This window comes from Melanotaenia boesemani, chromosome 17, assembly GCF_017639745.1.
Source record: "Melanotaenia boesemani isolate fMelBoe1 chromosome 17, fMelBoe1.pri, whole genome shotgun sequence".
NCBI classification, from domain to species: domain Eukaryota; kingdom Metazoa; phylum Chordata; class Actinopteri; order Atheriniformes; family Melanotaeniidae; genus Melanotaenia; species Melanotaenia boesemani.
In genome coordinates this window covers 3740224-3767977 of record NC_055698.1, presented here as the reverse complement: position 1 = coordinate 3767977, position 27754 = coordinate 3740224, and the positions used below count along the sequence as shown (strand labels likewise).

At 42.8% G+C, this 27754-nt stretch overlaps 1 pseudogene; it reads right to left on the bottom strand.

The window, feature by feature from the left end:
• Nucleotides 1-16710: 16710 nt before the first annotated feature.
• LOC121628023 lies at nucleotides 16711-21800 on the bottom strand (annotated as a pseudogene).
• Nucleotides 21801-27754: the final 5954 nt, after the last annotated feature.

Below are 27754 nucleotides of genomic sequence, written 5' to 3'. Positions count from 1 at the left end.
AGTCTGAAGCCATATGTATTGGATACGTATCCAATCTTTCAGGAAGCAACCCCAGTCTGAACAGACACATATAGGATACATATCGGATATGTATCCAATCTGTGAGGAAGCAACCTCAGTCTGCATGGATACGTATCCGATATGTATCCCATCTGTGTGTCTCAGTTGGAACGGATATGTATCCGATCTGTGTGGAAACAACCTCAGTTGGAACGGCTACATATCCAATCTGTGAGGAAGCAACCTCAGTCTGAAGTGATACGTATCTGATCTGTGTGGAAGAGACCTCAGTCTGAACACATACGTATCTGATCTGTGAGGAAGCGACCTTAGTCTGAACACATACATGTCCGATCTGTGAGGAAGCGGGCTTAGTCTGAACACATACGTATCCAATCTGTGAGGAAGCGACCTTAGTCTGAACACATACGTATCCGATCTGTGAGGAAGCGGCCTTAGTCTGAACACATACGTGTCCGATCTATGAGGAAGCGACCTTAGTCTGAGCACATACATACGTGTCCGATCTGTGAGGAAGCGACCTTAGTCTGAACACATACGTGTCCGATCTGTGAGGAAGCGACCTTAGTCTGAACGTATACGTGTCCGATCTGTGAGGAAGCGGCCTCAGTCTGAATGGATACGTATCCGATCTGTAAGGAAGCGACCTTAGTCTAAACAGATATGTATCAGATACGTATCCGATATGTGAAAAAGTTACCTCAGTCTGAACCCATATGTATTGGATACGTATCCAATCTTTCAGGAAGCAACCCTAGTCTGAACAGACACATATAGGATACATATTGGATATGTATCCAATCTGTGAGGAAGCAACCTCAGTCTGCATGGATACGTATCGGATATGTATCCCATCTGTGTGTCTCAGTTGGAACGGATATGTATCCGATCTGTGTGGAAACAACCTCAGTTGGAACGGATACGTATCTGAGCTGTGTGGAAGCGACCTCAGTCTGAACACATACGTATCCGATCTGTAAGGAAGCGACCTTAGTCTGAACACATACGTGTCCGATCTGTGAGGAAGCGACCTTAGTCTGAACACATACGTATCCGATCTGTGAGGAAGCGACCTCAGTCTGAACACATACGTATGCGATCTGTGAGGAAGCGACCTCAGTCTGAACACATACGTATCCGATCTGTGAGGAAGCGACCTTAGTCTGACCACATACGTATCCGATCTGTGAGAAAGCGACCTTAGTCTGAACACATACGTATCCGATCTGTGAGGAAGCGACCTTAGTCTGAACACATACGTGTCCGATCTGTGAGGAAGCGACCTTAGTCTGAACACATACGTGTCCGATCTGTGAGGAAGCGGCCTTAGTCTGAACACATACGTGTCCGATCTGTGAGGAAGCGGCCTTAGTCTGAACACATACGTATCCGATATGTGAGGAAGCAACCTCAGTCTGAAGTGATACGTATCTGATCTGTGTGGAAGCGACCTCAGTCTGAACACATACGTATCTGATCTGTGAGGAAGCGACCTCAGTCTGAACACATACGTATCCGATCTGTGAGGAAGCGACCTTAGTCTGAACACATACGTATCCGATCTGTGAGGAAGCGACCTTAGTCTGAACACATACGTATCCGATCTGTGAGAAAGCGACCTTAGTCTGAACACATACGTATCCGATCTGTGAGGAAGCGACCTTAGTCTGAACACATACGTGTCCGATCTGTGAGGAAGCGGCCTTAGTCTGAACACATACGTATCCGATCTGTGAGGAAGCGACCTTAGTCTGAACACATACGTGTCCGATCTGTGAGGAAGCGGCCTTAGTCTGAACACATACATATCCGATCTGTGAGGAAGCGACCTTAGTCTGAACACATACGTGTCCGATCTGTGAGGAAGCGACCTTAGTCTGAACACATACGTGTCCGATCTGTGAGGAAGCGACCTTAGTCTGAACACATACATGTCCGATCTGTGAGGAAGCGGGCTTAGTCTGAACACATACGTATCCAATCTGTGAGGAAGCGACCTTAGTCTGAAGTTATACGTATCTGATCTGTGTGGAAGCGACCTCAGTCTGAACACATACGTATCCGATCTGTGAGGAAGCGACCTTAGTCTGAGCACATACATACGTGTCCGATCTGTGAGGAAGCGACCTTAGTCTGAACACATACGTATCCGATCTGTAAGGAAGCGACCTTAGTCTGAACACATACGTGTCCGATCTGTGAGGAAGCGACCTTAGTCTGAACACGTACGTGTGCGATCTGTGAGGAAGCGGCCTTAGTCTGAACACATACGTGTCCGATCTGTGAGGAAGCGACCTTAGTCTGAACGCATACGTGTCCGATCTGTGAGGAAGCGGCCTCAGTCTGAATGGATACGTATCCGATCTGTAAGGAAGCGACCTTAGTCTAAACAGATATGTATCAGATACGTATCCGATATGTGAAAAAGTTACCTCAGTCTGAACCCATATGTATTGGATACGTATCCAATCTTTCAGGAAGCAACCCTAGTCTGAACAGACACATATAGGATACATATTGGATATGTATCCAATCTGTGAGGAAGCAACCTCAGTCTGCATGGATACGTATCGGATATGTATCCCATCTGTGTGTCTCAGTTGGAACGGATATGTATCCGATCTGTGTGGAAACAACCTCAGTTGGAACGGATACGTATCTGAGCTGTGTGGAAGCGACCTCGGTCTGAACACATACGTATCCGATCTGTAAGGAAGCGACCTTAGTCTGAACACATACGTGTCCGATCTGTGAGGAAGCAACCTTAGTCTGAACACATACGTATCCGATCTGTGAGGAAGCGACCTCAGTCTGAACACATACGTATGCGATCTGTGAGGAAGCGACCTTAGTCTGAACAGATACGTATCCGATCTGTGAGGAAGCGACCTTAGTCTGAACACATACGTGTCCGATCTGTGAGGAAGCGGCCTTAGTCTGAACACATACATATCCGATCTGTGAGGAAGCGACCTTAGTCTGAACACATACGTGTCCGATCTGTGAGGAAGCGACCTTAGTCTGAACACATACGTGTCCGATCTGTGAGGAAGCGACCTTAGTCTGAACACATACATGTCCGATCTGTGAGGAAGCGGGCTTAGTCTGAACACATACGTATCCAATCTGTGAGGAAGCGACCTTAGTCTGAAGTTATACGTATCTGATCTGTGTGGAAGCGACCTCAGTCTGAACACATACGTATCCGATCTGTGAGGAAGCGACCTTAGTCTGAGCACATACATACGTGTCCGATCTGTGAGGAAGCGACCTTAGTCTGAACACATACGTATCCGATCTGTAAGGAAGCGACCTTAGTCTGAACACATACGTGTCCGATCTGTGAGGAAGCGACCTTAGTCTGAACACGTACGTGTGCGATCTGTGAGGAAGCGGCCTTAGTCTGAACACATACGTGTCCGATCTGTGAGGAAGCGACCTTAGTCTGAACGCATACGTGTCCGATCTGTGAGGAAGCGGCCTCAGTCTGAATGGATACGTATCCGATCTGTAAGGAAGCGACCTTAGTCTAAACAGATATGTATCAGATACGTATCCGATATGTGAAAAAGTTACCTCAGTCTGAACCCATATGTATTGGATACGTATCCAATCTTTCAGGAAGCAACCCTAGTCTGAACAGACACATATAGGATACATATTGGATATGTATCCAATCTGTGAGGAAGCAACCTCAGTCTGCATGGATACGTATCGGATATGTATCCCATCTGTGTGTCTCAGTTGGAACGGATATGTATCCGATCTGTGTGGAAACAACCTCAGTTGGAACGGATACGTATCTGAGCTGTGTGGAAGCGACCTCGGTCTGAACACATACGTATCCGATCTGTAAGGAAGCGACCTTAGTCTGAACACATACGTGTCCGATCTGTGAGGAAGCAACCTTAGTCTGAACACATACGTATCCGATCTGTGAGGAAGCGACCTCAGTCTGAACACATACGTATGCGATCTGTGAGGAAGCGACCTTAGTCTGAACAGATACGTATCCGATCTGTGAGGAAGCGACCTTAGTCTGAACACATACGTATCCGATCTGTGAGAAAGCGACCTTAGTCTGAACACATACGTATCCGATCTGTGAGGAAGCGACCTTAGTCTGAACACATACGTGTCCGATCTGCGAGGAAGCGACCTTAGTCTGAACACATACGTGTCCGATCTGTGAGGAAGCGGCCTTAGTCTGAACACATACGTGTCCGATCTGTGAGGAAGCGGCCTTAGTCTGAACACATACGTATCCGATCTGTGAGGAAGCAACCTCAGTCTGAAGTGATACGTATCTGATCTGTGTGGAAGCGACCTCAGTCTGAACACATACGTATCCGATCTGTGAGGAAGCGACCTCAGTCTGAACACATACGTATCCGATCTGTGAGGAAGCGACCTTAGTCTGAACACATACGTATCCGATCTGTGAGGAAGCGACCTTAGTCTGAACACATACGTATCCGATCTGTGAGAAAGCGACCTTAGTCTGAACACATACGTATCCGATCTGTGAGGAAGCGACCTTAGTCTGAACACATACGTGTCCGATCTGTGAGGAAGCGGCCTTAGTCTGAACACATACGTGTCCGATCTGCGAGGAAGCGACCTTAGTCTGAACACATACGTGTCCGATCTGTGAGGAAGCGGCCTTAGTCTGAACACATACGTGTCCGATCTGTGAGGAAGCGGCCTTAGTCTGAACACATACGTATCCGATCTGTGAGGAAGCAACCTCAGTCTGAAGTGATACGTATCTGATCTGTGTGGAAGCGACCTCAGTCTGAACACATACGTATCCGATCTGTGAGGAAGCGACCTCAGTCTGAACACATACGTATCCGATCTGTGAGGAAGCGACCTTAGTCTGAACACATACGTATCCGATCTGTGAGGAAGCGACCTTAGTCTGAACACATACGTATCCGATCTGTGAGAAAGAAACCTTAGTCTGAACACATACGTATCCGATCTGTGAGGAAGCGACCTTAGTCTGAACACATACGTGTCCGATCTGTGAGGAAGCGGCCTTAGTCTGAACACATACGTATCCGATCTGTGAGGAAGCGACCTTAGTCTGAACACATACGTGTCCGATCTGTGAGGAAGCGGCCTTAGTCTGAACACATACGTGTCCGATCTGTGAGGAAGCGACCTTAGTCTGAACACATACGTGTCCGATCTGTGAGGAAGCGGCCTTAGTCTGAACACATACGTATCCGATCTGTGAGGAGGCAACCTCAGTCTGAACACATACGTATCCGATCTGTGAGGAAGCGACCTTAGTCTGAACACATACGTATCCGATCTGTAAGGAAGTGACCTTAGTCTGAACACATACGTGTCCGATCTGTGAGGAAGCGACCTTAGTCTGAACACATACGTGTGCGATCTGTGAGGAAGCGACCTTAGTCTGAACACATACGTGTCCGATCTGTGAGGAAGCGACCTTAGTCTGAACGCATACGTGTCCGATCTGTGAGGAAGCGGCCTCCGTCTGAATGGATACGTATCCGATCTGTAAGGAAGCGACCTTAGTCTAAACAGATATGTATCAGATACGTATCCGATATGTGAAAAAGTTACCTCAGTCTGAACCCATATGTATTGGATACGTATCCAATCTTTCAGGAAGCAACCCCAGTCTGAACAGACACATATAGGATACATATTGGATATGTATCCAATCTGTGAGGAAGCAACCTCAGTCTGCATGGATACGTATCGGATATGTATCCCATCTGTGTGTCTCAGTTGGAACGGATATGTATCCGATTTGTGTGGAAACAAAATCAGTTGGAACGGATACGTATCTGAGCTGTGTGGAAGCGACCTCAGTCTGAACACATACGTATCCGATCTGTAAGGAAGCGACCTTAGTCTGAACACATACGTGTCCGATCTGTGAGGAAGCGACCTTAGTCTGAACACATACGTATCCGATCTGTGAGGAAGCGACCTCAGTCTGAACACATACGTATCCGATCTGTGAGGAAGCGACCTTAGTCTGAACACATACGTATCCGATCTGTGAGAAAGCGACCTTAGTCTGAACACATACGTATCCGATCTGTGAGGAAGCGACCTTAGTCTGAACACATACGTGTCCGATCTGCGAGGAAGCGACCTTAGTCTGAACACATACGTGTCCGATCTGCGAGGAAGCGACCTTAGTCTGAACACATACGTGTCCGATCTGTGAGGAAGCGGCCTTAGTCTGAACACATACGTGTCCGATCTGTGAGGAAGCGGCCTTAGTCTGAACACATACGTATCCGATCTGTGAGGAAGCGACCTTAGTCTGAACGCATACGTATCCGATCTGTGAGGAAGTGACCTTAGTCTGAACACATACGTGTCCCATCTGTGAGGAAGCAACCTCAGTCTGCATGGATACGTATCGGATATGTATCCCATCTGTGTGGAAACAACCTCAGTTGGAACGGATACGTATCCAATCTGTGAGGAAGCAACCTCAGTCTGAAGTGATACGTATCTGATCTGTGTGGAAGCGACCTCAGTCTGAACACATACGTATCCGATCTGTAAGGAAGCGACCTTAGTCTGAACACATACGTGTCCGATCTGTGAGGAAGCGACCTTAGTCTGAACACATACGTGTACGATCTGTGAGGAAGCGGCCTTAGTCTGAACACATACGTGTCCGATCTGTGAGGAAGCGACCTTAGTCTGAACACATACGTGTCCGATCTGTGAGGAAGCGGCCTTAATCTGAACACATACGTATCCGATCTGTGAGGAAGCAACCTCAGTCTGAAGTTATACGTATCTGATCTGTGTGGAAGCGACCTCAGTCTGAACACATACGTATCCGATCTGTGAGGAAGCGACCTCAGTCTGAACACATACGTATCCGATCTGTGAGGAAGCGACCTTAGTCTGAACACATACGTATCCGATCTGTAAGGAAGCGACCTTAGTCTAAACAGATATGTATCAGATACGTATCCGATATGTGAAAAAGTTACCTCAGTCTGAACCCATATGTATTGGATACGTATCCAATCTTTCAGGAAGCAACCCCAGTCTAAACAGACACATATAGGATACATATCGGATATGTATCCAATCTGTGAGGAAGCAACCTCAGTCTGCATGGATACGTATCGGATATGTATCCCATCTGTGTGGAAACAACCTCAGTTGGAACGGATACGTATCCAATCTGTGAGGAAGCAACCTCAGTCTGAAGTGATACGTATCTGATCTGTGTGGAAGCGACCTCAGTCTGAACACATACGTATCTGATCTGTGAGGAAGCGACCTTAGTCTGAACACATACGTATCTGATCTGTGAGGAAGCGACCTTAGTCTGAACACATACGTATCCGATCTGTGAGGAAGCGACCTTAGTCTGAACGCATACGTATCCGATCTGTGAGGAAGTGACCTTAGTCTGAACACATACGTGTCCCATCTGTGAGGAAGCAACCTCAGTCTGCATGGATACGTATCCGATATGTATCCCATCTGTGTGTCTCAGTTGGAACGGATATGTATCCGATCTGTGTGGAAACAACCTCAGTTGGAATGGATACGTATGCAATCTGTGAGGAAGCAACCTCAGTCTGAAGTGATACGTATCCGGTCTGTGTGGAAACGACCTCAGTCTGAACACATACGTATCTGATCTGTGAGGAAGCGACCTTAGTCTGAACACATACGTGTCCGATCTGTGAGGAAGCGGGCTTAGTCTGAACACATACGTATCCGATCTGTGAGGAAGCGACCTTAGTCTGAACACATACGTATCCGATCTGTGAGGAAGCGACCTTAGTCTGAACACATACGTATCCGATCTGTGAGGAAGCGACCTTAGTCTGAACACATACGTGTCCGATCTGTGAGGAAGCGGCCTTAGTCTGAACACATACGTATCCGATCTGTGAGGAAGCGACCTTAGTCTGAACAAGGGTATCGTAAACGTATCGGCTCTGTGAGGAAGCGGCCTTAGTCTGAACACATACGTATCAGATCTGTGAGGAAGCGACCTTAGTCTGAACACATACGTATCCGATCTGTGAGGAAGCGACCTTAGTCTGAACATATACGTATCCGATCTGTGAGGAAGCGACCTTAGTCTGAACACATACGTGTCCGATCTGTGAGGAAGCGACCTTAGTCTGAACACATACGTGTCCGATCTGTGAGGAAGCGGCCTTAGTCTGAACACATACGTGTCCGATCTGTGAGGAAGCGACCTTAGTCTGAACACATACGTGTCCGATCTGTGAGGAAGCGGCCTTAGTCTGAACACATACGTATCCGATCTGTGAGGAAGCAACCTCAGTCTGAAGTGATACGTATCTGATCTGTGTGGAAGCGACCTCAGTCTGAACACATACGTATCCGATCTGTGAGGAAGCGACCTCAGTCTGAACACATACGTATCCGATCTGTGAGGAAGCGACCTTAGTCTGAACACATACGTATCCGATCTGTGAGGAAGCGACCTTAGTCTGAACACATACGTATCCGATCTGTGAGGAAGCGACCTTAGTCTGAACACATACGTGTCCGATCTGTGAGGAAGCGGCCTTAGTCTGAACCCATACGTATCCGATCTGTGAGGAAGCGACCTTAGTCTGAACACATACGTGTCCGATCTGTGAGGAAGCGGCCTTAGTCTGAACACATACGTATCCGATCTGTGAGGAAGCGACCTTAGTCTGAACACATACGTGTCGGATCTGTGAGGAAGCGACCTTAGTCTGAACACATACATGTACGATCTGTGAGGAAGCGGCCTTAGTCTGAACACATACGTGTCCGATCTGTGAGGAAGCGACCTTAGTCTGAACACATACGTGTCCGATCTGTGAGGATGCGGCCTTAGTCTGAACACATACGTATCCGATCTGTGAGGAAGCAACCTCAGTCTGAAGTTATACGTATCTGATCTGTGTGGAAGCGACCTCAGTCTGAACACATACGTATCCGATCTGTGAGGAAGCGACCTCAGTCTGAACACATACGTATCCGATCTGTGAGGAAGCGACCTCAGTCTGAACACATACGTATCCGATCTGTGAGGAAGCGACCTCAGTCTGAACACATACGTATCCGATCTGTGAGGAAGCGACCTTAGTCTGAACGCATACGTATCCGATCTGTGAGGAAGTGACCTTAGTCTGAACACATACGTGTCCCATCTGTGAGGAAGCAACCTCAGTCTGCATGGATACGTATCCGATACGTATCCCATCTGTGTGTCTCGGTTGGAACGGATATGTATCCGATCTGTGTGGAAACAACCTCAGTTGGAATGGATACGTATGCAATCTGTGAGGAAGCAACCTCAGTCTGAAGTGATACGTATCCGATCTGTGTGGAAACGAACTCAGTCTGAACACATACGTATCTGATCTGTGAGGAAGCGACCTTAGTCTGAACACATACGTGTCCGATCTGTGAGGAAGCGGGCTTAGTCTGAACACATACGTATCCGATCTGTGAGGAAGCGACCTTAGTCTGAACACATACGTATCCGATCTGTGAGGAAGCGACCTTAGTCTGAACACATACGTATCCGATCTGTGAGGAAGCGACCTTAGTCTGAACACATACGTGTCCGATCTGTGAGGAAGCGGCCTTAGTCTGAACACATACGTATCCGATCTGTGAGGAAGCGACCTTAGTCTGAACAAGGGTATCTTAAACGTATCGGCTCTGTGAGGAAGCGGCCTTAGTCTGAACACATACGTATCAGATCTGTGAGGAAGCGACCTTAGTCTGAACACATACGTATCCGATCTGTGAGGAAGCGACCTTAGTCTGAACACATACGTGTCCGATCTGTGAGGAAACGGCCTCAGTCTGAATTGATACGTATCCGATCTGTAAGGAAGCGAACTTAGTCTAAACAGATATGTATCAGATACGTATCCGATATGTGAGAAAGTTACCTCAGTCTGAACCCATATGTATTGGATACGTATCCAACCTTTCAGGAAGCAACCCCAGTCTGAACAGACACATATCGGATACATATCGGATATGTATCCAATCTGTGAGGAAGCAACCTCAGTCTGCATGGATACGTATCCGATATGTATCCCATCTGTGTGTCTCAGTTGGAACGGATATGTATCCGATCTGTGTGGAAACAACCTCAGTTGGAACGGATACGTATCCAATCTGTGAGGAAGCAACCTCAGTCTGCATGGATACGTATCCGATATGTAACCGATCTGTGTGGAAACAACCTCAGTTGGAACGGATACGTATCCAATCTGTGAGGAAGCAACTTCTGTCTGAAGTGATACGTATCTGATCTGTGTGGAGGCGACCTCAGTCTGAACACATACGTATCTGATCTGTGAGGAAGCGACCTTAGTCTGAACACATACGTATCCGATCTGTGAGGAAGCGACCTCAGTCTGAACACATACGTTCCCCGATCTGTGAGGAAGCGGCCTCAGTCTGAACACATACGTATCCGATCTGTAAGGAAGCGACCTTAGTCTAAACAGATATGTATCAGATACGTGTCCGATATGTGAAAACGTTACCTCAGTCTGAACCCATATGTATTGGATACGTATCCAATCTTTCAGGAAGCAACCCCAGTCTGAACAGACACATATAGGATACATATCGGATATGTATCCAATCTGTGAGGAAGCAACCTCAGTCTGCATGGATATGTATCGGATATGTATCCCATCTGTGTGGAAACAACCTCAGTTGGAACGGATACGTATCCAATCTGTGAGGAAGCAACCTCAGTCTGAAGTGATACGTATCCGATCTGTGTGGAAGCGACCTCAGTCTTAACACATACGTATCTGATCTGTGAGGAAGCGACCTTAGTCTGAACACATACGTGTCCGATCTGTGAGGAAGCGACCTTAGTCTGAACACATACGTGTCCGATCTGTGAGGAAGCGGCCTTAGTCTGAACACATACGTGTCCGATCTGTGAGGAAGCGGCCTTAGTCTGAACACATACGTGTCCGATCTGTGAGGAAGCGACCTTAGTCTGAACACATACGTGTCCGATCTGTGAGGAAGCGGCCTTAGTCTGAACACATACGTGTCCGATCTGTGAGGAAGCGACCTTAGTCTGAACACATACGTGTCCGATCTGTGAGGAAGCGGCCTTAGTCTGAAGACATACGTATCCGATCTGTGAGGAAGCGACCTTAGTCTGAACAAGGGTATCGTAAACGTATCGGCTCTGTGAGGAAGCGGCCTTAGTCTGAACGGATACGTATCCGATCTGTGTGGAAGCAACCCTAGTCTGATCAGACTTTTAGCTCAGCCTGAGTTGCTGGATTTCATTGTTGTCTCTAAATGTTTTTTTTTTAATTATGGTGTTATAATGTATAAACAAGATATATAATTACTATGTTTTTATTCTTTTGCTGTTGATAATCTTTGCCGTGATCAGCACTTCGACAGTGTTGTTTTTAAAGTGCTTTACAAATTAAACTAGATTAGATTTGATGACATTTAACCTGCTGAGGCCTGGAGAGTCTGAGAGGGAGCTCTGGGGTTTTTTCCATGGACTGAACTTGCTGGGACATCCTCTCCTGGGAAGACTGAATAATCTTTTTCTCTGTGGAATGATGGACTCCAGATAGTTACCCTTCCCACATGGGCAGCTTCTTTAAGATCGTTGCTGATGTCATTTCTCCTCTCCAAAACACACTTGAATGCTGCAGAGCAGAAAACTGATTTTATAGAGGTGGTTGTGCTTTAAGATGATCAGTCAATGAGGTTAATTTGATTAGCTGCTCTTTACCCTCCTAATTCCTATGGAAGCAGCAAAGAAGTTCTTAGTATTCCTCAAACTGCTTCTGCATGCTGGCTTCATGTTTTTTATATAAATATATGTGATAGGAAGGTTAATCTTTCTCATTTTCTAACTTGATAATGACCAGATGATGTTTATTGTCCAGACACATAAAACCTTTAAACTGCAAGTGTTCTTTGTCAGAAAGTGTAATTAGAAAATGAGCTGAAATCACCTGTAATCAGATTTGACATAAATGTGGTTTCAGATTTTACTTACACTTAAAGTGATTAATAGATGATTTTTTTGGAACTTTGATAAAAGTTGCCACAGTAGTAAATTGCTGATAACAGTGATTCAGTTATGATGTAAAAGGAGCACTTAAGCTAATGCTACAGGAAGTATGAACACTGGAGCACATTGCCCTTTTAATTAAGATTGTGATCTGCTTTGGTTTGGGTAGCCTTTGATAATTATGTAGCAAAAGCAACTTTCTATCAGAAAACTGAACTAAACCACATCACTGATGATTCATAAGGTCAGTTTTCTGTGACCAGATCAGCTCATGACTATTCCAGCTTGTCTAAATTTTATCACAAACTACAGTCTGTGATGTCACTTTAGTAAAAAAAAGTTTGGAGATTCAGCTAGAAAATGTCATACACAAAATTTAAAATTTTTGTGCGATGACAAACGTCCATGTAAACATTTTGGTATCAAAATAAAGCTTGTGACATTTCATCAGAGATGGAATCATCCCCACAGCTGCTGATGTATGAAAGTAAATACAGAGCTTGGGATTGTGACATCACACTCATCATTGGGGGATTTGCAGACATGCCAGCAAACAAAACATAGTGAAGTGTACTCACAGCTGGCTTACTTTTTTTCAGGTATATTTTTTAAGCGATTTGCAAGGGCTTGTTTAATTTTGAGCTGCCACAACTGGTCTCATGACCTTAATGGCAAACCATTGTGACAATTTTTAATTTTTCTTTTCCAACCTGGAAACAAAAACTTGGTGCCCACATTTCCGATATTACCAGGCGGCACGGATTCAACATTTCAACGAGTATGCTCATTTGTTTGAGTCATTTTCACAGTAGAAAGTCAGCAATAATTGTGTGTGAAGGTTGATGACTGATGACTTTAGTCTGCATTCTTTCTTTTTCCTGCAGCTTCACTGTTAGCTACACACCGTGGTGGAACCAGCCACATGATTTGTGCATGTTGTGCACTAACCAGTATGTGTCCCAGTGTTATTGTTAAACGTCATAAGAATTTACCGTACCAGTTACCAATTAATTTGTTTATTGAGAACCAAATATGCTTTAATGTGATGCTTTAAATATATATATATATATATATATATATATATATATATATATATATATATATATATATATATATACACTTTTTTTCCAACAAAAAGAAACAATATTAGTACTATAATATTGAAATAAAATATGACATATATTTACATAATATTAATATTATTTATGACAAGGCATTAAAATCACTAGTAGTGACACGTCAGCCTCTGATGGCTGTAGTGCAGTGTAAGGTGCAGTTATCAGCTGTCCTGAAGTAAACAAGAAAAAAATAGTTACTGTAAAAATCTACATAATATTGATTATTGGACAAATACAGAGATTGTTTCCTAAAAATAATTAGAATTGCAGTTTTTTTTCAGACTGACTGACAGGTAAAACAAAAACCTTAAAAGAGGACTAGAATGGCAGGACAGAAAAAAACGTGAACATAACATAACTACAGAAGCATTTACAGCACATGCCAAAGTTGCTAAAACATGGACTAAAACACTGCAAACGACAGCGGATCCATGTTAATAGGGGCAAAAACTTGGAAATATAATTTATGCTGTCTGTAAGGTAAAGCAGGTTTAATTGTGTAGCACATTTAATGTACAAGACAATTACAGTGTGGTGCAGAAGAAGCATTAAAAAGTAGCTACATTAATAACAAATTTTAAAAAGTGATAAAATTTCACTCTGCTCTACTTCTGCGTTGTCTCTCTCTCTCCTCTCATTCCAAAGAAAAAAACAAACAAATTGTTCCCAAGGTTTTGGAGTGGACATGGTATGGTCCAAGGTAAGAAAGGTATGTGGAGAAATGGACAAAACTTCTAAACAACACAAACTAAAAGTGTATCAAGTTTGAAGCAAAGCAAAGAAAATTCCAGAAGTTATGGCTGATGAGGGAACCAATGGCATAATGGATATGGCTTGAGATAGGAGGAGCAAGGTGCTGATTGCCACAAACTCAATGAGCACAGAGTTCTTCTTAAAATTTGATGGAAGTTTAATCAGGGGTGAAAGTAAGCCGCTACGGTCCGGTACTGCATACCACTAAAAGACTGACTAGCGGTGCGCATTGCTAGGAAGATGGGAGAGTGGCTGCCTGCTATAAAGGCCAGAACCAGCCCGGTGGCCTCCTCTGCGCCAGCCTTCGAAACGTGAACTACACGTTATGTCTTTACATTCGTTGCTGAATGCTCTGATCTAAATCAGTAAGAGAGGAAGCAGTTTAGTTTCCCGCCCCCCCTAGAATTTTAGAATCCCACTTGAGACAGAATAACTTGGTGCGGTGGGTCTCATGGAGGGTGCGGAGGGACAAGAGCCGTGCTCCTTTTTGAAAAAGTGGTGCTGGTTCCTGATTCTTGTTTGTGTGGCCCCCCGTGAGCATTACCTCAAGCGAACTGGTGGGACAGCTCCTTGGGTTGGACACAGAGCCAGAGCCACTGGATCATCCAGAGCAGTCGCCTCCAGCTCCCAGGCTCACGTCCACAGTGTCACCTCCAGCTCCCAGGCTCACGTCAACAGTGTCACCTCCAGCTCCCAGGCTCACGTCAACAGTGTTGCCTCCAGCTCCCAGGCTCATGTCCCCTGAATTGCCTCCAGCTCCCAGGCCCACGTCCCCAGTGTCGCCTCCAGCTCCCATGCTCACGTCCCCTGAATCACCTCCAGTTTCCCGGTCTGCTCCGGCTCTACAGCGTCCGACGCCACAGCCATGATCCTGCCCGGTTCTTCAGCCTCCAACGCCTGCTCCCCGGTCCTGCCCAGTTCCTCAGCATCTGACGCCAGCGCCCCGGTCCTGCCCAGCTCTTCAGCGTCCGACGCCAGCGCCTGGTCCTGCCCGGCTCTTCAGCATCTGACGCCAGAGCCCCAGTCCTGCCTGGCTCCTCAGCCTCTGACGCCTGTGCCCAGATCCACGTTGCGTCTTCTGGTTCCTGTTCCTGAGGGGATCTATGGTTGAGACGCTCCTCTCCAGCCGGTGGCTCCAGTCACCGAGAGGGTCTCTGAGCGAGACGCTCCTCTCCAGCCCCATGCTCCTCCCTGTCTGTTGGTTCCTGTCTCTGAGAAGATTTGTGGTCAATATGTTCCTCTCCAGCCGGTGGCTCTAGTCTCCGAGGGGGTCTCAGAGCGAGACGCCCCTCTCCTCTCCAGCCCCTGGCTCCTTCCTGTCCGTTGGTTTCTGTCGCCGAGGAAGTCTCTGGTCGAGACCGTCCTCACCGGCTTCTGGATTCCGGCCCCAAGGGGGTCTCTGGTTGAGACGCTCCTCACCGGTTCCCGAGGGGGTCTCTGCTGGAGATGGTCTTTTTTTGTTGACTGTGGTCCGCCCTGCTGAGGAGATGGCAACTCCCCCCTCCTGTGGTCAACGCTCATGGGAAAATCACTCCTCTTCTGCATCAGACGCTAAAGCTTGCCATAATGGGACTTCATAAGGACACGCCCCCAATTATGCAGAATTTCAAGATTAAATAACATCGAAATGAATGAGTTAGAAAAAAATTCACAGTTGTCATGACCTATTAATCTGAAAATGGATTTTTGTATCAGGCTTTAAACATGTTTATTTCTGCTGTGAAGTTGGTCTTTTTAACATGGGAGTCTATGGGGATTTGCTAGTGGATGAGGGGGTGAACTGCAATTTTTTACTTGGGAGAGACACATGGAGCAGGAATAGGAGGGGGGACGGTGGAGCAGAGGAAGTCGCTGTGTGAAACTTCCTGTTTAGTGGTGAATGTTTTGCTACTGGCTTTAAATGGTAAATGGTCTGTATTTATATAGCACTTTGCTGTACCTGGAATGATACCCAAAGCAATTTACATCATACATCACATTCATCCATTCACACACACGTTCTCGCACTGATGGAGGAAGCTGCCATGCATGGCACTCAACAATGACCCATGAGGAGCAATTTGGGTTTCGGTGTCTTGTTCAGGGACACCTTGACATGAACTTGACAGGCCGAGAATCGAACCGGCAACCATCAGACTACAAGACAACCACTCTACCCACTGAGCCACGCCACCTCTTATTAATTATTTAGCAATAAACACCACACAGCTCTGCTAAGCCCTGTTTCCACTGAGCGGTTCAGTCCAGGCCAGTATGGTTTGGAAGTTTTAGAATGGTCCAGCCAGTTCAGGTGAGCGTTCCCACTGCAAGTCGAAATATTCACTATCCCTCCTCAGTACATGTCCAAACCATCTCAGCCTGGTCTCTCTGGCTTTATCTCTAAAACATCTAACATGTGCTGTCCCTTTTGGTACTCTCATTCCTGCTCGTCACTCCTAAAGAGAACCTCAGCGTTTTAGTTTCCTGTCTTTTCTTTAGTGCTACTGTCTCTAAACCATACAACATCGCTGGCCTTGTACACCTTTCCTTTTATTCTAGCTGATAGTCTTTTATCACACATCCCACCTGACACTTTCCTCCACCCGTTCCAACCTGCTTGTACTTGCTTCTTCATCTCTTTTCCACACTCTCCATTGCTGTGAAATGCAGATCCTAACTACTTAAAATTCTCCACTTTTTCATTATTACCCCCTGTAACTTCATGTTCCACTTGGTTCCCTCTCATTCACACACATGTATTCTGTCTTGCTTCGACTAACCTTCATTCCTCTCATTTCCAGGGCATACCTCCACCTGCTCTCTGCTCTCACAGATTATAGTGTCATCTGCAAACATTATAGTCCATGGAGATTCCTGTCCAACCTTGTCTGCCAGTCTGTCCACCACCACAGCGAACAAGAAGGAGCTCAGAGCTGATCCTTGATGCAGTCCTCCACCCTGAACTCCTCTGTCATACCTACAGCACACTTCACTGCTGTCTTACAGCTCTCATACATGTCCTGTACCACTTTAACATACTTCTCTGCCACTCCAGATTTTCTCATAAAGTACCACAGTTTCTCTTTCAGCACCCTGTCATATCCTTTCTCTAAATCCACAAAGACACAATGCAGCTCCCTCTGATCTTCTCTGTACTTCTCTATCAACAACCTCAAAGCAAAATATTGCATCTGTAGTATTCTTTCTTGACATGAAACCATACTGCTGCTCGCAAATGCTCACTTCTGTCCTGAGTCTAGCTTTCACTAGTCTTACCCATAACTTCATTGTATCGCTTATCAACTTTATTCCCCTGTAGTTGCCACAACTCTGCACATCTCCTTTGTTCTTAAAAAATGGCACCTTCACACTTCTCCACATTCCTCAGGAATCTTCTCACTCCCTAAGATCTTGTTGAACAACCTAGTCAAAAACTCTACAGCTACCTCCCCTAGACACCTCTATACCTCCACGTATATCATCAGGACCACCTGACTTTCCACTCTTCATCCTCTTCAGTGCCAACCTGTAGAAGTCATTCTCTCCCTCCTTACTGTCCAACCTAGCATACAAGTCATTGTAAGCTCTTTTGTTGGCCTTTGCCACCTCTACCTTCACCTTACGCCTTCACCCTGTATTCCTGTCTACTCCCTTCAGTCCTCTCAGTGTCCATTTCAGTGGAAATGAAGGGTCATAAATCACAACAATGACGACAAGACGTTCAGCTGTGTGTATTTCCTGATGGATATGAAGTTCTTAGAACACAGGAGCAGGAAACTCCACCTGCATCTTCTCCACCTGCTTTGCCTCCACCTGCTCTTATCATTAAATAAGAGCTTATCTTAAACCAGTTTTGTCTTGTTTGACAGGTGGTTGATGTGACAACTTCCAACGTTTCTGTCAGCAGGTGGGAGTGTAGCTTACCTGTGTGTGCACGCGACATGCAGCAACATGACGTGATGTAATTACATGTCAACATGGGAATAACATAAATAAAACCAGGCTGTTTAGTTTTATAATAAAATATCAAAATATAAACCTGTTCTAGAGAAAGTGGGACCTTAGATTAATTTTGTTGCAATCTGGTGCAAAATTAAATGAACACAAATAATAAAATAAAATTTTATATAAAATAATTGAAATAAAAAATATACAAGAGTAATTATAGAAAATAAAATAAACCTGATCTCCTAGGGTTGGTGGGAGTTCCCTTGGGGAGTTTGGGGCGGTGGGGCGTCCCCCCCAACAACCCCCCCCATATGATGTTTGAAAATAACGGTCAAGGGCAGAATGACCATTAACCATTTTAATAAAGAACTGAGATTAATGGAAGTTTGGAGAGTCTGAATCCACAGGTCAAACACTGTTCTTGTTACTCCAGCACCCACAAGACTTTTTCACATATTGACTACTTTCTGTTCTCAACAAACTTAAGGGCTGTGATTCAACACTGATCAAAATTGTGATTTCAGATTACCTTGTTGATTGATAAATATGCACAAAAATCTGATAAAGAACAAAATCGGGTGGCACTTTCAGCGTAGATGGTTCCAGGATGAAAAGTTTATCAAGTATATAGAAAAATAGATTCAAGAGTTCTTTGACATCAATACTATAAAGAAAATATGCACATATTAAAGTGGGAGGCTTTTAAAGCTTTTATCAGGGGACAAATTTTTACCTACACATGTTCCAAATATAAGAAAGCTCAAAAGAAACAAGTGCAATTGGAACATAAATGAGAAATTCTTCATGAAAAGGTGTATGCAGGAAATAATTTACAGCTAGAGAATGAGCTTTTGATTCTGAGAGCTGAATATAAGAAATCTGCTGAAAAAGCTGCCTCAACAGCAAACTTTCTATGAACAGATAGAAAAATCTGGAAAATTACTGGCATGGCAGATTAAACTATTAGAAACTAAAACACCAATTACCAGTATAATAAGTAATGGACACACAGCTTTAGACCTTCTAGAAATTAATAGTATCTTTATAGAATATTATGAAAACTTATTAAAAAATGAACTAAATGAACTAAATTAATATTTGGCGGCTTTTTGCATTCAGGGAGACACTGAAGTCCAAAATTAATCAAGAGGAGATTGGGCAAGCCACTTATAGACTGAACCAGGAAAGAAAGCAGGACCAGATGGTATTCCAGCTGACGTTTATAAAACATGCAAGACTAAATAAATAAAACCACTACTGGAAAGAGTTGTAGAAGCATTTAGGGAAGGCAGCTTGCCAGCTTATATGTATAATGCCTTTACTGTGTTATTACGAAAACCAGGTAAACCTCCTAACAAAAGTGAAAATATGAGACACATAAGTCTATTAATTTCTGACCTTAAGATAATCTGTAAAATCTTAGCAAAGCGTCTACTACATATACGTCCAACTACTATCAACCAGGATCAGAATTGCTTCATAATGGGAAGGCGAGTTTCCGTAATGTCAGAAGAGTACTTAATGTTATTCATTTCAACAAAGAAAAACCAGATACAGTACTCTCATCTTTAGAAAAGGCCTTCAATAAGGTTGAATGGTCTTATCTTTTTTTAAGTTTTTCCAAGGTTTGGGGTGGGAAATAACTTAATAAACAGAAATATCTCAAAACCTATAAAAATGAATAAAGGCTGCTGACAAGGTTGTCCTCTCTCACCCTTATTGTTCACGTTGGCGATTGAGCCCCTAGCTCTGGACACTTGCATACACCCACAGCTGCCTTGAATAAAAGTAGGACCAACAGAACATAGAACTGCTCTATATGCTGACGACATAATCTTATTCCTGACAAATTTTAAAGATACTGTTCTAATCTCATTACATTTAATAAAGCAATTAATTAAATATCGTTATTAAACGAGTTTAAGAGGAAGCATCCATTACCCGAGATAACTCAGTTCAATGTTGTGGAACAGTTGAAATATTTAGAAGTTCAAATTTTACCTGGACTAGAGCTTGTCACCGCTGCTAATTATGAACCCTTAATGACAGAAATTAACAAGTCACTTCAAAGTCATTATCTATGACTGGGTGAATAAACATACTTAAAAGAAATATCTTACCAATGCTGCTCCACTTATTCTAATACATCCCTTTGCCACCAACCCCAGATTTATTCTCAAGAATAAAAAAAAAAAAATGTTTGTGGGATTTATATGGAACAACAGGACTGTTGTCACCAAAAGAAAAAACAAAAACAAACAAACAAAAAATACAGAGTGAGACATCGTCTTCTTTTCTTATCTCTGCTGAGAGTTGCAAATGTGCAATAAAGTCCGCCAGGGGAAAAATATGGCGGCGGACCAGGGAGCAAAATGGCGGCAGAGGACGTCAAAAGTCTAAAATAACTTCACGTTAAACTTACAAAATAAATTAAATACATGTGAGATTTGTAAAGCGGACCTTGTGTACCACGGAGGTGCATCTGCAATGCTCGAACATTTAAAGAGGAGGAACGTCGGACTTACATAACAACCTCATGCAAGATTTCAAAGCTGAAAGTGAAATAAGAGCCATTTATAATAATCATGAGATACATAATCCAATTGGTCGACTAGTCGTTTTAATAGTCAGTGACTAATCAACCATCAGAGTAGTCATTAGCTGTAGCCCTAATCTGAAATGCCCCCATCCATTACTGCAGTGCTGAGGTCTATGGCTTTCTATTTCTCAACAACTGATTCTCCTTATTGGACTGAAATGGAATCTATTTGCGCTCACCTCTCCCCCTATTTATGTACTCAAACTAGGCAAAAAAATTACAAAAGCAAGTAAAAAATAAATCAAAATAATTTTAGTCTATCGTTACCATGATGTACCCAGTATTACTATCAGGATATTACCTGGTTATTACTTTGGTAATTACAGGGCATTACCCAGTTATTACTTCTATATCGCCATCATGTTATCACACTGTTAATATACAATTACTGTGCTACCCAAGCACGGTAAATGTAAAATAACAGTGGGATGTTAAGTGCTACCCAAGTTTGTTCTAATCAAACAAACTATGGTTTGATTAAGAAGGGCCCCCCAGTGCATATTTTACCAGGTCTGATCTCATGAGATTGGCATAAAATGCTCTGATAAAACACCAGGAGATCATTCTAACATGGCACGGACTTGTTCAGCTGCCACCAGATTAATGGAAAGCACCCCGTGTCTGAGAGGAGATCAAAGTTCTACCAATTACATTCTCAGAAACTACCAGATTATAGACATGAAGATATCTGTTCACCCATCTGCTCATTAGATGTATATGTCTAATCATGTCAGGGGGCTGGAGCCTGTAGCAGCTGAACATAGGCTTTAGATCTGATGCTTCCTTCGCAAATCACCATGAAGCAAAAGTGCTGCTGTCATAGCCAATGAAGTATAAAGAAATGATAAATTAAGCTTCTTTATAAGCTGTTATGTCTGAAACTGAATGATTCAAACATAAATCAGTTTCATGCTTGATTAAAAATTTAATACAACATTTAAGAAAAAGAAAAAGGGCTTGAAACTCGATACTGAATTCAGCGTCTCCACTGTGCACCGTGCATGCTAGGTTACATAGCTGCAGATGTGGGACTTTCTACCATCAGATTAGATCAGCAGCTGTTTACTTGTGGTTTCAGGTACAAACTCGGTGCAAAGACGGGTTGAAACGTAGACTCAGATTCAGAGTTCAGCCAATCGGAGGAGATTGATTGTCAGCCCAGACCACCTGCTGACCTGACGTCTGCAGCCGACAGATGATGAGGAAGAGGCTGCATGGCTGGAGGGCTCTCAGAAAGCAGAGAGACTCCAGAAGAAAGGAGACACTGTCTGAGACTGGTGATCTTGACAGGGCTTTCATTCACTGACATCTGCTCCATCACTGCTTTCTGTTACTGGCCAGATTCAATAGGCTGGCAAGAAAACAAGCCTGTGCTTTATGGTGAATTCAATGAACTTGTTCAAATCACATTGACTGAAAGTGAGTGCATTCACTTAGTATAATATAGCATGATTACAAGATGCTGGAATAAATAGTGTCATAGTGTTGCAGAAGCCCAGAGAGTATTAAAAAGGAGACTTAAAACTAAAAACTCATTTGTACAAAAATATCTGACTCCTTGGAAATGTTTCAGTGTACAAGAAAATATTAACCATTACTCACAGTTTTTTTAGTTTCTTACTTATTCTAAATATGATACAATGAATGATAATTAAGCCACTACAAAAAAGGTCTGTACAATAAATTATATGATTATAAGAGATTTGGTGAAATTACTTAACAAAGATCTGATGTTGAGGAAATGTCTCCTATGATTCCTCTTGCAGTCATGAAATTTGTTAGTAGATATTCAAAAGCGCTGGTCATTGAGGTAGTTGATAATCCGTGTGGCTTTGGAGACATTCACTTCTGTTTTGTGGAGCTAAATTGTGTTAAAAGTACAGGAGGAATCAAAGGAAGTTATTCTCACGGTGTAGCTTGCTTTTCTAAATTGGAGTGAATTCTCTGAAGTAATTAGTTGGGATCTTCAACCCCAAACCCATGACAATAGCCAGACTGAGTGGGTCCTGAAAGGTGCTTACTTGTTGACGAAAGTAGCCGATAAAAGTTTCAGGAAAGATGTTTTTTTTAAACACTGAAATAAGGAAAGATATCCTTCGCATAACTGAAACTCTTTTTCTGACTCAGGCTGAAGAGGTGGTGACACCATCTGGACCTACAGCCTTTGTCTTGTTCAGGTCTTCCAGTTGCTTCCTCAGCTGAGTGCCTGAGAAGGAGGCTGAGGAGGGCCCATTAGCCACGTTTACATAAGAGTTTTAATTCCCTTTTAATTTAGAATAAAAAATTAAATCCTCTTTAAAATGACCTTGTAAACACCTACTTGCGAATGAAAATGGCCATTCCGAATTAAACTTAAACTGAAATAAGTGGCTTATTTATTCGGATTTTAAATCTGAATTGAATTATTCCTCGATCGTGTAAACGTTCATTCCGCTTTAAATTAATTCCGGTCACATGCTCGTTCCCTTGTCCTGTTGCCATGACGACGCGGTACTCTACCTCCCTTCTCCTCCTCAGCTGACCAAAGTGAAGCAGGATGCTGGTGTCCAGCTGCTGCTTCAAGACTTTAATCAAAATCAAAGTGAAAATTATTCTTTTTCTGTGGTCTTTCATGTTGTAGATGAAACAAAAGAAGCAGGAACTGGAGTTTGTTTTCTTGTGGTAGACATAAATAAGTTTTAAATAAATATTTAAATATTAAATAAATTATTAAATAATAATAAATAAATAATAAATAAATAAAAATTAAATAAAAAAATTTAAATAAATATTTTAAATAAATAAATTTCCCTGAGGGCTCTCTGAAGGGATTAATAAAGTATTTCTATTCTATTCTATTATATTCTATTCTAAATATGATCACCCCCTGTCCAATCAGAACCCTTCCCAATCCCCTGATCTAAAGCTGAATCAAATAAAGAAGATTAAACATGTTTTCCAAGTAAACCTCAATCCAGAATTACTATTTCCATGTAAAAGCAACGGAGAATACTTAAAGAATGTTTTTATTCTGAATAATTAATTCAGAATAAAAAAACATCATGTAATCGTAGCCTTTGTGACCTGATGGTGTGAGGATTGTCAGGATTAAGATCTGTGATTGAGATACTGGGTTATGTTGTCGAGGTGTAGGCGTGAGCTTTTATCATGATTGAACCCTTGATTAACCACTTGTGGACTTTTTTATTTTATGTATTTTTATTTTATTGATTTATTTTGCTTATTTACAATGACGCACATGTTCATCTTATATTATTTATTTATGATCTGTTTTTATTTATTTATTGTTATTCATTAATTTGATATTTGATTGGCCTTTTTTGGGTAACTGATGAGCCAAATTTTTTTGGCGAAGTACCTCACTTTCCTTGAGAGTATTTTTTCCCCTTTTTCCCCCTTCAGAAATTAATCTGTCACTCTAAAGAGTTTCTTCCACTTCGTGTCAACAATGGATGTTTAAGTGGAGGTGAGAAGTACCGGATTACAGTCCCATTTCTAAAAAGTAGGATTTGTAAAAAAAAAAAAAAAAAGTATTTATAATGGATAAATATGTTTTTTTTTCTTCTCTTGGAGCCGATTAGAATATGTTTGAAAGTTGGAAGAGTACAAGAGTGGGAAATGGTGTTGAGCTTGTAACCTAGCAAAACTTCAGAATAACTTCTACGCAGTCATCTTTTCAGACTAGTACTAGTACTAGTACTACACCAGACAAGGCTCAATTTTAGTCCCTTTACTATTTAGTTAAGGGTGTAACTAACTAAAGTTCATTTCAATGTTCTTTTAATAAATGTCTTAATGGTCTTCTTATTTATCAGACATACTTTTAAATTATAAGCCCTTGCGGACCCTGAGGTCCTCTCGTACAGACTTTTTAATTGTTCTTATAGTCAGAACCAAACACTTTAGTGAGGCCTTATTCCACCACTATGGCCCCTGATTATGGACCAGCCTGCTGGAGAACCTCAGGCCTGCAGAGACTGTTGATGCTTTTAAAAAGATGCTCAACACTTGTTTATTTTAGCTTAGCTTATAGTTAAACTTTGATTTAGTTTGTCTATTTTATCTGATTTACTTTATCGTTTTATAGATTTATTTCTTACTGATATTTTAATGGTGCACTTTTGTTTTTTTGAAATACCAGTTATGTGGCTTTCTGTTTTTATTGTATTGTTTTACCAAAGTACATTGCTTTTATAAACGCCGTTATTTATGTTTTATACCTGTTGCTTTTATTTGGTCTTTACATTTTTAACTCTGTGTTTTTCTCTAATGCTGATCATTTATACCAGGGGCTTTGCCTGCTTGGTATTCAGGGTTGTTGCCAGTGATTGCCCATTTTTTTGTGGTTGTGGGGGTCTTGCAGTGCAGCCCTATGGCTGTGGTGTGGACCCTGCCTTGCCATGATCTGGGCGGATTCCAGCTGCAACAGCCTCTGTGGTCCTGTGTGGGCTGGCTTCCAGTATGAACAGATCCCAAAGATATTGTTTCCTTATAGCAGCGTCAAGCCAGATGCTCATTTCTTTAATATACAGTTAAAGAGACAGAAGCTAGAGGTCAGAGTCAAAATAGGATGGGGTTGTGGGTGGTTGTGGTGGAGGGGTGGCTGCATGCATGTGTTACACATAGACTCCGGGGAGACAAGGGCAAGTTAACAAGGTTTATTCACAGAATAGTACTCGGAAGATAAACATACTGGTACCGGTACTGGAGGAGGTAGTAGGGTTGAGGAATCCGGGAACGGAGAGGGAGTGAGTCCATAAGGTGTGAGGTTTAAGGTCCGACAAGGAGTAACTGAGATGGTGGAGTATATAAGGGCTGGAGAGTCAATGGGGAACAGGTGTGACAGGTTGGGTTAATGCTGATGAGTGGATGAGGAACTGGTGTGGAGGATCAGGAAGGTGAGGAGTGAATGGAGGAGTGGCAGGACAGACTGTAACAGCATGTTTTGTGCGTGTGTACGCATGCATGAAAGCATTTAAGAGAAATTATGATCAGGGGTGTGTGTTTTCATACTTAGGTGTGTGAAAACTTGTTAATGTGCCAATTTTTTTTTATATATATGAAGCAAATTGTGCTACTTTTTGTTTGAAAAGTGCTTAATAAAATCTGCTTTGATTAGTTTATACATGAATTACTTGCCTGGCAGCTGCAAAAGAGCCACATGCCAGATGTATGCAGATGATAGTTATTTATGTGTCTGCAGAAAATCCCAAAATGGTGTTTGCAATACTGTCAAAAGAAATGTCTGCTGTGACACATTGGCTTAGGTAAAAATCTGATTTGAAGAAAAGACTATCTCTAGTTAACGAAAATTTCAGAGTAAGGTTTGATGAAAGGGAGATAGAAGAGGTCAGTGAGTTTAAAGTTTTAGCTGTGACTTTAGATTCCCAACTTAAATTTGACAGACCTGTTGAGACTTTGCAAGACAAATCTAAACACTGTTTCGTAAGACCATTCATACAAAGCAGCACAGCAGTTTGATATTTGTCACTCATATTACTGTGTAACTGTTTGGGGCCAAACAAACCCCAATCACACCATTAAAGTCAAAGCATTAAAAGTACTGGATCAAATCTCCATAAGATGGCATCACTGCCTCCTGGGGAAACAATTTACTACGTTTAGACAGTTTTGTTCATAAAACTGACTTGTGTGTTAACAAGGTGCACCCATTTTATTTGCCAGCAAGCTCACATTTCCAGTGATTCGAGGGGAAGAAATGTTGCCAGTTTCACCCTCTCCTTTTCATCTTGCTCCTGTGCCATCCACAGTGGTGTTTCTTTGTCCAGGATTTGGAGTCTTATTCTTGGCATTAGCTGTGTTTTAGAGCTCAATCAGCTGCACCTATTTGTAAGCAACTCCTGTTCGGATAAGAGCACCCTCTGCAGAACAATCACTAGATAGATAACACAGAATGAGCAGAGCTGCTGCAGCATGCTGCCACTAATTTACAGTTTTGATTGCAAATTTCTCGAAAGCTTCTCTTTTCTCCAAACTTAACACGAAACACAGTTCAAGCTACATTCACAAAACCTCAGACTCTTTCAAAACCAAACTCACCTCAAAACCGTTCAGTCTGTGCCCAAAACTGAACTGTGTTACTAAATCATGCCCCGAGTCAAATTAACACTACTGAGCAGTCACTAAATACATAGAAAAATAGAACACATGAAACTGCAGGAATAAATGTTTATTGTTCACTGTAGGCTAAATGCATGTTGCAAAACAAATAACCTGCATTTAGGGCTTGTATACAGGAAGCCTACATAAAAATAAAGTACAAACATATACAGATGAGAAGTGCATTACTCAGCATCAGTTCTCCGTACTGTACAGGACTTCATCCACATCACTGGCCAAAATTTACATGGTCTTCAATGATCTTCGTAATTTCACACAGTTTCATGGTGTTCACATGGACCATAACAGTTAGGGTCTCTTGGTGTGGGGACAACATACCTGTCCTCCCATTCCCACGTGGTAGTCTTTCAATTCTACAAAAAGAGAACGTGCAGTGACAGAAATATACCCGATATACTAGGCCTACAAACAGTTAGACTAATCCTCCATGACAGTACTACAGTACATTGGCACAGTGATGTACTCAAACATATATTTACTTACATTATACTGTGGTACATTATATAGTATGTCATACAGTAATTGCTGTCAACATTTACATACTATAATGTCAAAAAAGGTAATTACCTGTTCTCTAAATCTTGGGATCATGGTAGACACAGTGAATCTACTGATGTTTGGTTGTTCCCTTTGTCTGGCCTCCCTCATGCTCACCATGGACAAGAACATGGTCAATCACAGGAGCTCTGATTTCATCAGATATTACTGTTCTTTGTCTTCGCTGACCACCTCGACCACCTCTCACACAAACAACAACAACAACTCCTCCTCCTCCTCCCAGATTTCTATCCATCATAGGGCCTGACAGACCAGTGTTCTCTGAACTGGCTTATATATGTTCCCTCACATCATTAGCCACAAGCGGGATCAATTTTGAGTTGTTGTGTTCAACCGGTGACACCTGTGCTCACCATAGGTGCATCACAATGAAAATGTGTTAGAAAGTTGTGTCCAAACATGTGAAATATGCTGATGGTTTTTGCCACGCTCAATGGGTTCAGGCAACTGAGCGTCTGGTTCAGACAACAGGATTTAGTGTTTTAGCAGTTGAGAAAAACTAAACACAATGTGATGGGAAAGGAAGTTCTTGTAAACTCTCATCCATTCAGCAAAAATTAGTGGATGATAACA